This window comes from Neomonachus schauinslandi, chromosome 5, assembly GCF_002201575.2.
Source record: "Neomonachus schauinslandi chromosome 5, ASM220157v2, whole genome shotgun sequence".
NCBI lineage: Eukaryota > Metazoa > Chordata > Mammalia > Carnivora > Phocidae > Neomonachus > Neomonachus schauinslandi.
The window spans coordinates 97116707-97131243 of record NC_058407.1 but is presented as its reverse complement, the minus strand read 5'-3'; the positions used below and the strand labels follow the sequence as shown (position 1 = coordinate 97131243).

The following is a 14537-nucleotide window of genomic DNA, read 5'->3' as shown; positions in this document are numbered from 1 at the left end:
CAAAATGCGTAGTATGGTTTTGAGCAAGCTTGGAACATGCTAGGAAAATAATTGTCACTGGTCAACAAATCCAAAGAGCAGTGACACCCAGTTCTGTCATTAACGTTGACAGCCAGGAAAGGAAGTGCAGTTAGGTGGGAGCAGACGTGGTCTGCCAGAGGGGACTAGAAATAAATGGCCCCCAAATCTCTGACACTTAGATGACTAAGGTGACACATCATATCAAGACCAATGCGTAAGGATGAGTCCACTTCTGTCCTCAGACTTTATCAAAGGGTTGGTGTCCAGCTGGTCCCCATCTCCACTGGAATTGGAACAAAACGGCTTCCATTTGAGCAGAGGGAACACAATTCAGACGTCAAAAGGAATGACCAGTGCTAATGCACTCTTAGAACAGAGCATATTCATTGCATGCCTATAAATCCATCTATTTACAAATATTTATTGAACGCCTACCCTAATAAGGGTTGCACTGTGTGTCAGACACAAAGTAGATGATTTCTAAATATTATAACCAGTCCTCACAACAGCACTATAAGAACGGGTATTATTTTTTTTTTAATATTTATTTATTTATTTATTTGACAGAGAAAGAGACAGCGAGAGCAGGAACACAAGCAGGGGGAGTGGGAGAGGGAGAAGCAGGCTTCCCGCCGAGCAGGGAGCCCGATGTGGGACTCGACCCCAGGACCCCGGGATCATGACCTGAGCCGAAGGCAGACGCTTAACGACTGAGCCACCCAGGCGCCCAGAACGGGTATTATTAACCCTATTTTACAGATGAGGGCTGAAACATAGAGAAGTTAAATGAGTTTCCCAAGACCATCAAGCTAGGAAATGGTGGAACGAGGATCAAACTCAAGTTTGTCCAACTCTGATTTTTTTTCCCTATTTTCTTGGATTTCAGCTAAGTGCTGAATTCTTTGTGCCTCTCCACAAAAACTAGCACAACCTTTTATGCCAAATACATGTTGAATATTGAATAAACAAGTACAAATGATAGGTTCTACCACCAATGTGCTTATACCATATTTCATCAATTTAAATGTTCACCTTTAAGTATTACATAAAATAAATGTATATCTTACAATCAGCAGACTCTTGGAATCAATGAAAAATGATCATCTCAAACTAAGACCAGTTCAACATGAAAGTGTAATGAACAATAATGTGACAGTGCGTGTTAAGTGCCAAATAAAGTAAGTGTCATAGTCCAGACAGAACAGTCCAAAAACAGTGGCATCAATTTTAGATGTAAAGGCCAAAAAAAAAAAAAGAGAGAGAGAGAGAGAGAGAGAAAAGAAAAAAAAGAAAGTCCCAAAGAACCTTGATGAAGGTGGGGAATGGTGATTTGAAGCATCTCTCCTAGAAGAGTGTATGTTTCTTAAAAATGGAGACCTCAACTGATCTTTTTTGTTGTTGTTCCCCAAATTCTCAGTTCTGCATTATGTAGGAAAGATACTTCCTCTCTGAAGTATCAAAAAGTAAAGGAAAGCACAACCCATCCAATATTTCCAGTGATTCCTGCCAGAGGCAGAGAGTTGGATCAGATGACCTCTGGAGAACCCTCCTAGATCCAGGATTCTGTATCTAAAATGGGAAACCATGGGGCGCCTGGGTGGCTCAGTTGGTTAAGCGACTGCATTCAGCTCAGGTCATGATCCTGGAGTCCCAGGATCGAGTCCCACATCGGGCTCCCTGCTCAGCAGGGAGTCTGCTTCTCCCTCTCACCCTCCTCCATCTCATGCTCTCTCTCTATCTCATTCTCTCTCTCAAATAAATAAAATCTTAAAAAAATAAATTAATTAATTAAATTAAATAAAATGGGAAACCTGACTGGTTTGCTCACCTGATCAACTACAGAAACTTACTGTGCATTGACATTATCGAATCAAGAACTCACTCAACAGTATTTTGCTTACTCCTTTCTCTCAAACCAAGCTTCCTTCTGCCATTTCCCCATTTTTGATCACTCCCCTCCCCCCAAATACACATACCCACACACACAGGCATTTAAAACTAAATTAATCTCGGGGCGCCTGGGTGGCTCAGTCGTTAAACGTCTGCCATCGGCTCAGGTCATGATCTCAGGGTCCTGGGATCAAGCCCCACATGGGGCTCCCTGCTCAGCGGGAAGCCTGCTTCTCCCTCTCTCACTCCCCCTGCTTGTGTTCCCTCTCTCGCTGTTTCTATCAAATAAATAAAATCTTAAAAAAAAAAAAGTAAATTAATCTCCCTTCTCTATTCTCAATTTAAATAATCTAGAAGTCTACTTTCCTCAGGAAATACTATATGGTGTTAGGGAATACTATATGGTGTTAGGGAATAGGAACAGAGAATGATCTCACACTAAGCAGAGCCTTTAATAAGGAGTGTCTCTACACTTTCTCCTTCAAAATACTGTCCCAAGATGTAAAGTAACCGGAAAACAATTCCAGCTTGCTGAAAGTAATGGGTAAAAATCTGATGAAGAGCAGGACATTCACAGGGTCTCAAAGACCGTCCTCACAAATTTCTTATTAATTACAGAGGAAAACCAGCAACCACAGTGGAGGAATTTGGCAGACAACACCATAATCCAGTGATCAAAGCTAACATCGCCATAAAAGGGACACACAGACAGCGTAAGCCTCCTGTTGTGATATATTGAAAAGGACACACATCACTTACGTAGGATTCCTACTATAAAACCATATAATCTGGATCCAGTCATGAGGAAACATCAGACTAACCCAAACTGAGAGACCTTCAACAAAATGATCCTTTATTCTTCAAAAACATCAAAGTCATGAAAGACTAAGAAAGGATTACAAATTAAAAGAGACTAAAGAGGTATACCAACCCTAAACTGTAACAGAAGATATTATTGGGACCACTGAATTTCCAATATGGATTCTCGAACAGATAATAATATAACAGCAGTGTTAAATTTCCTGGTTTTGAAAATTACACTGTGAGAAAAAATCCTTGTTTTTGGAAAACACACACTCAGGTATTCAGGGATAAAGAGGCACGATATCTGCCACATTCTCCTAAATGGTTCAATAACCATAATATATTCATGTATGTGGAGAGCGAGCATGCGAGAGAGAAAGAGAAGGAGGGGAACGACAGAGCATATGTAGCAAAATGTGAACAACCAAGGAATCTCAGTCCCGACAATAAGGGAGTCCTTTGTATTTTGCAGTTTTCCTGAAAGTTTGAAATTACTTCAAAATCAAAAGTAAAAAATAAATGAAACCAATTTCTCATTTCCCAGGCATCACTTAGCCCAGGACCTGGTGTCTAAGTAGCAATGTCTGATTTCTTGGGCTCCACAAGCCATCACGGAAGAAGAAAATAGAGAAATGCCCAGCAACACCTTTTGTTTCTCAACATGTGCAGCCTTTCCTTTGATTTCAGGAGACACTACAAGTGAACAAAGTGATTGCTGTAAGTAATTATTTGAGCATAAAACAATTAGTACAACCACAGACAGAAAGTTAATAGCCATTTATGTGACTGTTCACTTGTAAACATGCTAGCAGGGAAACTCAGCCAATGCCGCTCTCTGCCCTCAGGAATTACGAGTCTTAAATCAAAGTTACAAGGCAGGGCAGGCAGTAGGGGCTGTCCACATTTTGAGGGACGCTCCGAAAACAAGCATAAAGATGTTCCTGGAAGCGGTTCTGGAAGGGGAAAAGGAAACCTTGATCACTTCGTGAGGTCCTGGAATAGCTTGCAAGGGAAGGGGAATGGGCGTGTTTTCCTGGACATCTTTAAAAGAAGGGGAGACCGTCTAGGAAAATGTTACAATGTGTAGAATTTACTTCAAGATACGTCATCATATAAAGTGTGAGAGGATGTGTCTTACTTGACTGAACCTCTGATGTAGGTGCCAGCCAAGACAGCCCAGGTGTTCAGCTGGCACTCTATTCAGAAAGCCCAGGCTCCCAGGTGGCATCTCTGCCTGGCTTATCTCTGTCGACAAGCACAGCCTGGTTAATTAGCATAGAGTGTCAGAAATGGATTTTCATGGGTGAAAATAATTGACTAGCATAACGAATGCTAGAAAAGGGCTCTCGTTTGATGAAATTAGAGGTGTTTAAATAATGTGGACCAGCTCGACCTATTTCAGACATACTCATATCCTTGCTTATAAATATCCAAGGAGGCCTGTACCCCTTGTCCTAGGGATGATGCCTCAGGCTAAACCCCAAAATGGCCCCATGTCTGAGTCTCTGGATTCTATTTCCCTGACACTGTTTAAAAAGGTGACAAAATTCTGCCTCTGGAATTGAGGGTTTTGCCTGGAGTGAATCTTTCATACATGGAGATGGTCAGAGAATACAAAAGTACAATGAGTTGGGACATTTTGAACACATCGTATGAACTATTATTTTTCACTAATAAATGTCACTTACTACAACCTCAGAGGCTATTGAAAAGAATGGTGCATGGCTGAACTGGCCTAGGTCAGAGTGCAACAGGTGAATGAGGTGTGGTCCTACATAAACACAGGGGCAGAGGCATGAGGGCCTTTTTGTTAATGATCTCTACCTTAATGCCACTGCGGTCTGAGGATATATGCCATATGACCTCAATTCCTAAAAATCATAGCAGCTTGTTTTAGGGGCTAGAATATGGTCTAGCTCAGTAAGTGGCCCATGTGCACATGAAAAGAATGTAAGAATGTGTTTGCTGCAGTTTGAGTGCAGTGTTCTAGGAATATCAATTAGGATCATTGCATTCACAATGTTGTTCAAATCTACTATATCCTGTTGTGTAAGACTGTTGAATCACAGACCTGTAGCTCTGAAACAAATAATACATTATATGTTAAAAAAAAAAAGAAGAAGAAGAAGAAGAAGAAGGTAGCAGGAAGGGAATAATGAAGGGGGGGAAATTGGAGGGGAAGACAAACCATGAGAGACCATGGACTCTGAGAAACAAACGGAGGGTTCTAGAGGGAGGAGGGTGGGGGGACGGGTTAGCCTAGTGATGGGTATTAAAGAGGGCACGTACTGAATGGAGCACTGGGTGTTATACACAAACAATGAATCATGAAACACTACATCAAAAACTAATGATGTAATGTATGATGATTAACATAACATAATAATAAAAACTAATGATGTATTGTGATTAATATAACATAATAAAAAAATAAAATTAAATTTAAAAATCTGCTATATCCTTAATGGATTGGCTACTTGTTCTGTCAACTACTGAGAGAGTTGAAATCCCCAGATATCGTTGTGGCTTTGTCTATTTCCCCTTTCTGTTTTATTCATCTGTGTTCCATGTGTTTTGTCAGGTACACACATTCATAAATAGGATTGTTGCATCTTCTTAAGGAGTTGGCTCCTTTATCAATATAAATATTATCCATATCTCTGATAATATTCCTTACTCTAATGTCTATTTTGTCTGATAATGGATGTAGCCACTCCAGCTTCCCTTTGGTTAGTGTTTATTTGCCATGTCTCTTTTCATCCTTGTACTTTAAACCTATCTGTGCCTTTATATTTGAAGTATGTTTGTAGTAGGCACCATGTAGTAGTTACATATTGCTTTTTTTTATCCAATCTCACTATCTCTACCTCCTAACTTTGATGTTTAGGCCATTTATATTTGATATAATTACCAATATGCTTGGATTAAAGTATGCCATCTTGGTATTTTATTTTGTACTTGTTCAGAGCAACAATAGGGCTAACCTCGTTCTTTCAGGGATTACCTGCCTGCTGTCTGATGTCTGGAAACAGTTATGACATAAATTTTAACTAGGTTTATAATAGTTTATGGCAGAAAAGCTAGTCCTAGAGCAGGTAGTCCATCATGGCCAGATGTGGAAGTAGGGAATCTGTGCTCAAAATGTTTCTCAGATGATTCTGGTGTGCTGCTAGAATTGGGTATCTCTGCTTTAATTCAAGGGTCACACTTTAAATGGATAGGATAAAGGCACATAGCAGAAATGTGAGCTGCTGGATATAAGACAGTAGGGAATGCTGGGAGGGGTGGAGAACCAGAGAACATAGGTTCCGACTGAAAATATTCACATGTAATTTTTTTTAAGATTTTATTTATTTGAAAGAGAGAAAGACAGCGAGAGAGGGAACACAAGCAGGGGGAGTGGGAGAGGGAGAAGCCGACTCCCCACAGAGCAGGGAGCCCGATGCAGGGCTCGGTCCCAGGACCCTGGGATCATGACCTGAGCCAAAGGCAGACACTTAACGACTGAGCCACCCAGGCGCCCCTCACATGTAATGTTTTTAAAACATCTTTTGAACCGAATATTTTGAAATGTCTCCTGGCTGAAATCTTCCCCAGGGCCACCAATTTGCAACACCTGTGACTCTTCTTTAATGCCATATACTTTTTTTTTTTTTTAATTTGACAGAGAGAGACACAGTGAGAGAGGGAACACAAGCAGGGGGAGTGGGAGAGGGAGAAGCAGACTTCCCGCGGAGCAGGGAGCCCGATGCAGGGCTCGATCCCAGGACCCTGGGATCATGACCCGAGCTGAAGGCAGACGCTTAACGACTGAGCCACCCAGGCACCCCTAATGCCATATACTTCTTAAAATGGAATGCCCAGATTTGAGCACCAGCTTCTATGGAGGACGGACAGCTCAAGGTCAGTGACACCATAATTATTCCCCATCCATACCCCATGAGTTCATTAGTTCAGTTAAGACAAGTTCATGTTTGAAGACAAACTGAGAGCTCATGTTTAGCTGGTCAACTCACCACCACCCCCCATCTCACTCACACCAATGCCTGCTACATCAGGTTTTTGTGTCCTGCATTGTATTTACATCCTGACTTTACATTTATCACTAGTAGATTTCACCTTGTTGGTTTGGGATCAGGGTTCTTCTTGCAAAGGACATTTTGAATCTTGACTCTGTTATCTTTCTAGGTAACTACTTTTTCCAGATGTGTGCCAATGGAAAATCTGGTAAGTATGCCTCCCATCCTCAAGGATGCAGAGCCTAGTGACTGGGCATGACACAACCCCCTTGACTGATGCTGGCCAACCAGTGCTACCTCTGCTCTTCATAACCTCTACTCCCAGAAGAACAGAGAACAGAGGAAAGGAAGCACAAGTAAAACGGCTCTTAGAAAGTGTCTTGGCAAAACTCCAGGGTGATGGTAAATTTGCAATCTGCATGTGGGTTTTGTATAAATGTTCCCATGAATACTCCTGCAGCTCATTTCCACAGGTAGCAGGTAATGCTGGAAATGGAGAAGCTAGGGCCACCAAAGAGTAAGACTGTGGGGTCACTATCCTCATCTGGCTTCCACTCAGCAGCCCCAGCTCTGTTGTGAATTAGCTGTGTGGCCTTGGGATGCTGAGCTGTCTTTCCCAAGCTTCCAGTTACTCCTGTGAGGTATCCCTCTCCAAGAAGTTTTGCCCTTTCTCCCACCCTGGCACCTACCATCTCTCCCGCCAGAGACTCCATTTCCACAAAGCCTGGCATTGCCCTGGCTGTGACAGACAGACTTCCGAGAAAAGTAGTTAGGGGAACTTTATCCTTCAAATAACATTCTTCATTCTGATCTTACCAGCTTCCTATTCAAGATCCTTCCACATCACTTGGGCTAAGTATTCCATGCTGGCTTTATGATCTGATGCCTGCTTATTACCTTTCCTGCCTGACATCCCTCCCCACCACACGTATACTCTTCATTCCAGCCACACGCAGCTCCCTGTAAACCCCTGAACAGCTATGATTTTTCATCACTGCCTGCCTTAGTTCATGCTGTCCTCCCTGCCTGGAATGCCCATCCCCCTCCTCACCACCCATCTTAAATCATGATGCCGAACTCAGCTGAGTCACACATCTTCCAGGCCTCCTCTGATTCAGGAGCCCTCCGAATCCCACTGCACATATTCTGTCTGAGCATTCATCACGCATCCTTAGGTATTAGCTGACTCATCTTTTCACCAAGTTGACTATAAGCTCCTCAAAGGCCAGGATTTTTCATTACCACCACCCAGACAGTTCCTGCCAGAGTATAGGTGTTAGAAACATGGAGTGTTTTGAATGATGAGGGAATCAATGATGAGCAAGTCCCTACACATGGGTCAGCTGCCTACCTCCCCCACAGAAGGGGCCAGGCCTATAAACTCAGCCCTTGTCACAGCATCCTGAGCGCAGACTCAGGTTCTTGGGACTCTGTGTCACAGCTGTAATCTAAATGTCTGACATCCCAGTGTGACTCTGCAGGCCATTCACTCAATTCTCCACCCTCTGTCTAAATCCTCTCCCTGAGCAAGACAAGTTAAATGGAAGAAACCTCTCCCCTCTCCATTCACAACTGCCTCACAACCAAGCAGGAGCCACACTCCCAGATGTGCTGCCCAAGAGAGGTGCTCTGGTGCCTGGAATCTAAGAAGTCAGGGAAGCCTCTGGAAAAACATCAGTTGGAAAATCCATCCCCAGCCAGCCCTCTCCAGGCCTCTCTCCTGCCGAGTTTGCTCACTGCTTGAAGTCGACAACCCACTAGTTGTTTACGTTCCTAACCCTGAGTTCGGGGCATCTGCAATTTAATTTGAGCCATGGATAGAAAGGACTGGTCTCTGTTAAGAGTTGAAAGAGCAGGGTCGCCTGGGTGGCTCAGTTGGTTAAGCGACTGCCTTCGGCTCAGGTCATGATCCTGGAGTCCCTGGATCGAGTCCCGCATCGGGCTCCCTGCTCGGCAGGGAGTCTGCTTCTCCCTCTGACCCTCCTGACCCTCCCCCCTCTCATGTGCTCTCTCTCTCAAATAAATAAATAAAATCTTAAAAAAAATAAATAATAAATAATAAATAAATAAAAAAAAAAGAGTTGAAAGAGCATAAGTAAACTTCTAGGCTGAACTCTGTGTGGCATTCCCCAGCATCACCCAAACCCTGAGCCTATGCATACCTTCTATCACTTTCCAAAATCACCTCCAGCAGGCCAAGATGGGGGGTGACTCGTCCTCAAGTCTGGAAGATGACACTAGGGGTGAATGGGTACAGAACAGCTGGGATGGACTGGTAAGGAAAGTAGGTGGAAGAAGAAAGAATAAAGCCTGATGGTTATTGGAGGAGGGAGAAGGAGAAAGTTCAGGGGGGGACCAGAGAGGTTTAGAGGGCAATACCCGCTAAAGCTGAAGATCACTAACTCAAGCCCTGGGAGGGAGTGGTAAGGACTCAGGAGAGCTGTGCTGGGCCCTGAAACCCTGTGCCCAGAAGTCAGGCTCCAAATAAATGGTAGTCAGAGTTGGCCAGGCACACCCACCCCTTTTCACCACCCAGGAAAAGAAGAAAGAAAAGTAGAGCAAGGGTGACTTGGGTCCTTCAAAATCACTCCCACAGAATCTGTCAGCTTCTACCACCACCATTCTTGAAGATACTTCCTGAAAATATCTTCACCTACATAAACATGTCAACTGCCTCCTGCCCATGCCTAGACATCTGAGGATTAAAGGCCAACACCGAGGGAGGGGATAATGGACAGCAAAGAGAATCCTGGTCAGGGGACTGGGCATGTTCCCACTCCTTCACCACAGGGAGTCCACTTTGCATCTCATCTATCCTCACCGCTCACTGGTCCTGCCTTGTGGCTCACTGGAGATTACTGTCACCTTTCACAGAGTACTGCTCTGCCTCTCTGCCCCATGTCACATTCATCACTCATCATCTCCCTATAGAAAACACACCATTGGTTATGTTATTCGATGTGCACACAGGCAGATCAGAGCCCCAGTTACCATGGAGAGCAAAGCCCTGAAGGGTGGCGTCCCATGGCCACAAGGCAGAGGGCCTTCCACTCCACTTCACACTCACACATGTGCACACACACGCACACAATTCCCATGCACCAACCCCACTAGAACAACTCAAAGCCATTTGGAGCAGCAGTCCCCAGGCTGGGCCTCTGGGCTTTCCCAGAGAGTCAGCCAGCCTCCATGCCAGGTCTCCTGCCATGCAGCTGCCATCCACTCTCCAGGCCAGCAGCCCCTGAGATGCCACACAGCTTTTTCCACTCGTCCAAGCTTCTTAAGCATCTCTGATATACACCATGTGTCCCAACAGGAAAACACACACTCATCATCTCCACAAAATGCTCCAGATGTGATCAAAGCTAGAGACGCAAAAGAAAACAGAGATGGGGGTGTTTAGAAAAGGGGAGAGGAAGAGAGAAATGCAGGGGTGCAGTGGCAGGGGTGCCCTGGGTGGTGGTGAGGCCGAAGGATGGAGTTTAGAACTGGGATCCAGACTCCCAGGCTCCAATCCCTACTTCAACCTGCCTCCTTGTGAGACCTGGGGTCCTGCCCCCAGACCAGCTTCAGGCTTGAGATTGGAAAGCTGGCACTGGGGGAGATGCTATAGATCACCTGGCCCAACTGCCCTACCGTTAGGTGAGGAAGGCGGCAGGTAAGTCAACCTGGAGCATCATCCACCATCTCTAACCCCACACACCCTTCCACCTCACAGCTCACCACTGTCCGTATTAAATGTCAGCAGGTTACAGCAGCACAGATCCCTTAGCTAAAAGGCCTCTGACATGATACCTCTGTCCCTCTGCCCCATTAAATCTGTTAGAGGATTTTGGTTCATTTTTTATAAAGTGAGGGGATGGCTTTCAAGGACCCCCTTAAATCTGAAATTCCTAAGTCCCCATGATCTTCAGCAATAGCCCCTTAAGGAACAAGAATTGTTTTATTCTAAAAGATCCTAGAGTCCCTTCATTATCCCATCTAACATCTGACCACATTGGTCCACTATCCCCCACCATCACCTCAAGGCCCCTTTCAGGAAGCAGCCCCTGTGTCTCACCAACATCTTCCTCCCTCAGAGTGTAGCAAAACAGTTAATAATGGGCTCTAAAGTTGTACTGCTTGAGATCTGGAGTAAGTGACTTAAGCACTCTGTGTTGCAATGTCCTGTTCTTTACAATGGGGACGATGATCGTTCCAACTTCACAGGGTTACCGTGAAGATTCAAGCAGATCATGCATACAAAGGGCATGGTGAAATGGGTGCATGGTGAGCGTGGTGGCTGCTGCTGTTAGTAATGGTCATCACCATGCCTACTGAGACATCTGCCACTGGGGCACAGGGCCATTACAACCTAGTGAAATCTATGGGTTAGTTACGATGTGGAGGGAGAGAACAGAAAAAAGACTGAGCTCAGCATCATACCACCCAGAACATCCATCACGTTCTCTTGGGAGGACAGAAGATATCCAGGAGCAGAAGCCGCTCTTCTCCCCAGATATCCCCTCCCCCACCCCCGCCCCTCCATCCTGTCTGGCACAAAACAAGCAATCCCTTCCTAGTGCCCCACAAGGAAGAAGTTCAAGTCCTTTAAAAGTGAAAGCCAACCAGATCATGTCAGTGCAGCCACACAAGCCAAGCCCTTCAAGGATGTACTCTTTCCTTCAGGATAAAGTCCAAAACCCTCAACCGGCCTACAGGATCCTCTAGGCCCTGATACCTGCTTCGTCCCAGCCTGGTCCCCTGTCACTGCCCTCACTGCAGACCTAATGCCCCTGCACCCCAGGCACCCTCTCCCAACAGTGGGGCAGTATACACAGTGGTGAAGAGAACCGACTCTGGAGCCAGACTTACAAGTCCAAACCTTACCACTTCCTTACTAGCTGTGAACCTGGGTCACTTAACAATCTCTTTGTGTTTCAGTATCTCATCTGTAAAATGACTATAGTAGTATCGATCTCAAAAGATGTTGTAAGCTAGCAAATGCAAAGAGCTTAAGCAGCGCCTACCACACAGGAAGCACCAAGTAATATTAGCTACTGTCATTAGTCCATTCACCTTTGTCTGGCTTATCTTTGGTTTCACTCATGTATCAAATCTGAGTTCAAAGTAACCTCCTTAGGGAGTCCTTCCCCAACTACATTGGATTATCCTATGTTTTTATTCCCATTATAGTCCACGCTCCTCTACTATACACCACATCACACTTAAAATTAACTATGCATTATCTGTGTTCCCTGGTAGATCACAAGCTCCATGAGATCAAACTAGCATGGACCACAGGTCCAGATATTCCTGGGACAGTCCTGGTTTACACTTGTTGTCTCAGTGTGGTAGGTTAGATTGGCGTTCAGCAAATACGAACTTCTCTTTCCTTATGTAAGAGTATACTTCCCAGCAACATGGATTTGTGCTTGGCCATGTGACTTCTTTGGCCAATGGAACGCTAGTGAACATGATGTCAGCGATGTCATAAGAGGTACTGTTTGTTTCCATTGCTTTGCTTGTGCCCTTGTTATTCACTATGACAGGAATGTGCCCTGGGTAGCTTCTGATCTAAGGAGAAGACCTGAACACAGTCTGGAGCCTGGAGCCAAGCCAAGCCCAGACAACGCTCAGACCAAAAAGAGCTTTTCCACTCAACCTACAGACACATGAGCAAGACAAATAAATGACTGTGCTGTTGTAAGCTACTGACTTTGGGGTAGTTTGTTATGCAACATTCTTGTGACAATAGCTGTCTAGTACACTCAGCATAACTATTAATAGCGTTCACCTTCACACTCAAAAGTGTCCCAGGTTAGATGATAAATTATCTGGTCACCCAAAGTCAGTCCATATCTATCTTTTTATCACTTTAACTCCAGTGCCCAAAACAGTGCCTGGCACAGAGAAGGTGCTCAATGAATATTCTGGGTAAAACTGAACTGAATTACATGGTCTCTTAAATCTCTCTCCCAAAACATGGAGTCTTCTTCCCAACTCCATGGTTAGATGTTAAACCTTCAGAGAAGGGTTAATATAGCCAAAGGGAGATACGGTCTCACAGGATTAGACAGAAAGATGTTAAGCCTTCAGAGAAGGGCTAATATTCCAAAGGGAGATATGATCTCACAGGAGCTGAAAAAAAGGGGCAACAGACCACGGAGTAAGCATGGAGAATGACCAAAATGAAAGGAAAGGAACCCCAGCAAGAGGAATCTACATCAGGTTCATCACGTGGGACCTCCAGGGGGCAGAGTGCCTGTGAGTGGGGCAAAGAGACACTCTTGGTATGGTTCTTCTCTCCACTGAGCAGCTTACCTTCCTGACTAAAGGTTGAGGAGTGGACAGAATATCAACCTAAAGAAATACTGCCATCTTGTTACTGATAACAGCTGGGAACCAGCCATTGTCCTTACCCTCATCCAGACTAAAATGCACAAATAAAAAGCTGAAAATCCCAGTCCTCCAATCCCCTCTGTCTCTCTTGTGTTCAGTTGAATATGGATTCTATGAAAGAAACCAACGAGGCCGAGCCAACAGCCCTGAGGCCTGTGCCTTCAAGGAGGATTCTCCTGAGTCCCTTCAATGGACTGGGTGACCCAGGCTAAGTGCCACATCTTCCACAGCCTGAGTCAACCACTGTGCCAGGGGCAGACAGCCATCCTTGGCAATTAGCCAACTATCCGTATCTCCAAATACCTTGAGATAATCCCAAAGGTACTGGAGGACAGCAATCTCCCAGGCAGGGATCTTGAAGCTTTTTGTTTTGTTTTGTTTTGTTTTGTTTTTGTTTCTTGCTTATGTCTGTGACTTCCAGACCCACAAAATGCTGTGGTTTTCTGTTTCTAAAACAGAGGCATGTCCCTCTGCGAAAAGCATGGGTGTGCCGGGCTAATTAAATTTAGCTATCTTGTGGTTGTTGTTGTAACGTGTGATCCGCCAATGTTATTCAATGTGTTAAGACATTTTCTGTTTATGTTGGTTACATACCCATGTGGTGTGGGTGGAGAACATCACTCGACAGAATATCATTAGCAGGGACTAGGAGCTCAAGGGTTCCAGAGCCACGTGGTGAGACCATGGCTCCCGGGATCAAACAGTTGGGTTATGTCCATGGTAACTTATCCATATGCTAGTCCCCTCCCTCTTTCTAGGGCAAGATCAGTCCCTCAGATCTACCTGAAGTCCTTAACTCCCACAGACAGGCTTACACCTGCCACAGCCAGCCTAGAGGTTTTGTGGAGGAGAACAGATTCTCCTCTCTCTGTCAGGGAGAGAAATAGCACCAGGTCCAAAGGGGCTGAGTGACTTGCCCAAAGTTTGCCAGAAGAGTAGGTGAGAAACTGCTCTCGCCTCACAGCTCGGAGCACACAGGTCCCCAAGCCATTGTAAGCTGTTTTGCCACCTGCCTAAATTCCAGAGAAACCACCTAACAGTTGGTCCTCCCCTGTTGTGATCCCTTTGTCTGGGCTCTCTTCCCTCACTGTCTCAAATATCTCCAACCACTGCCCGTAGCCCTGTACTTTCTTCTCAGCCCTTCCTCAGCCCCAGCCATTCTTGAGTCCCTCCCAGTCAGCCTCTCTTGACCAGGAATGCCTTCATCCGAGTCCTATAAATCTCCCAACCATATTTCTTTTCTCCTTCAAATCTCTGCTTTCTACGCCAAACTCACCTGTCCCATAAGTTGTCCTTTCTCTCACAAACCACACTAAATCCAGTTACTACCCCTTCGAAACCTTCTACCACCTGGGCCTAGCACATCCACATATAGCTGTGTGTGTCAGCTCCCCCTGGGCACTCCTTACAGCTTGTGACCTC

General features: G+C 45.0%; 1 protein-coding gene across 3 annotated transcripts in view; it reads right to left on the bottom strand.

The window, feature by feature from the left end:
• The window catches only part of ANO2 (anoctamin 2), a 324700-nt gene that overhangs the window by 202341 nt on the left and 107822 nt on the right, over window positions 1-14537 (bottom strand). The gene's annotated exons all lie outside the window — the stretch shown is intronic.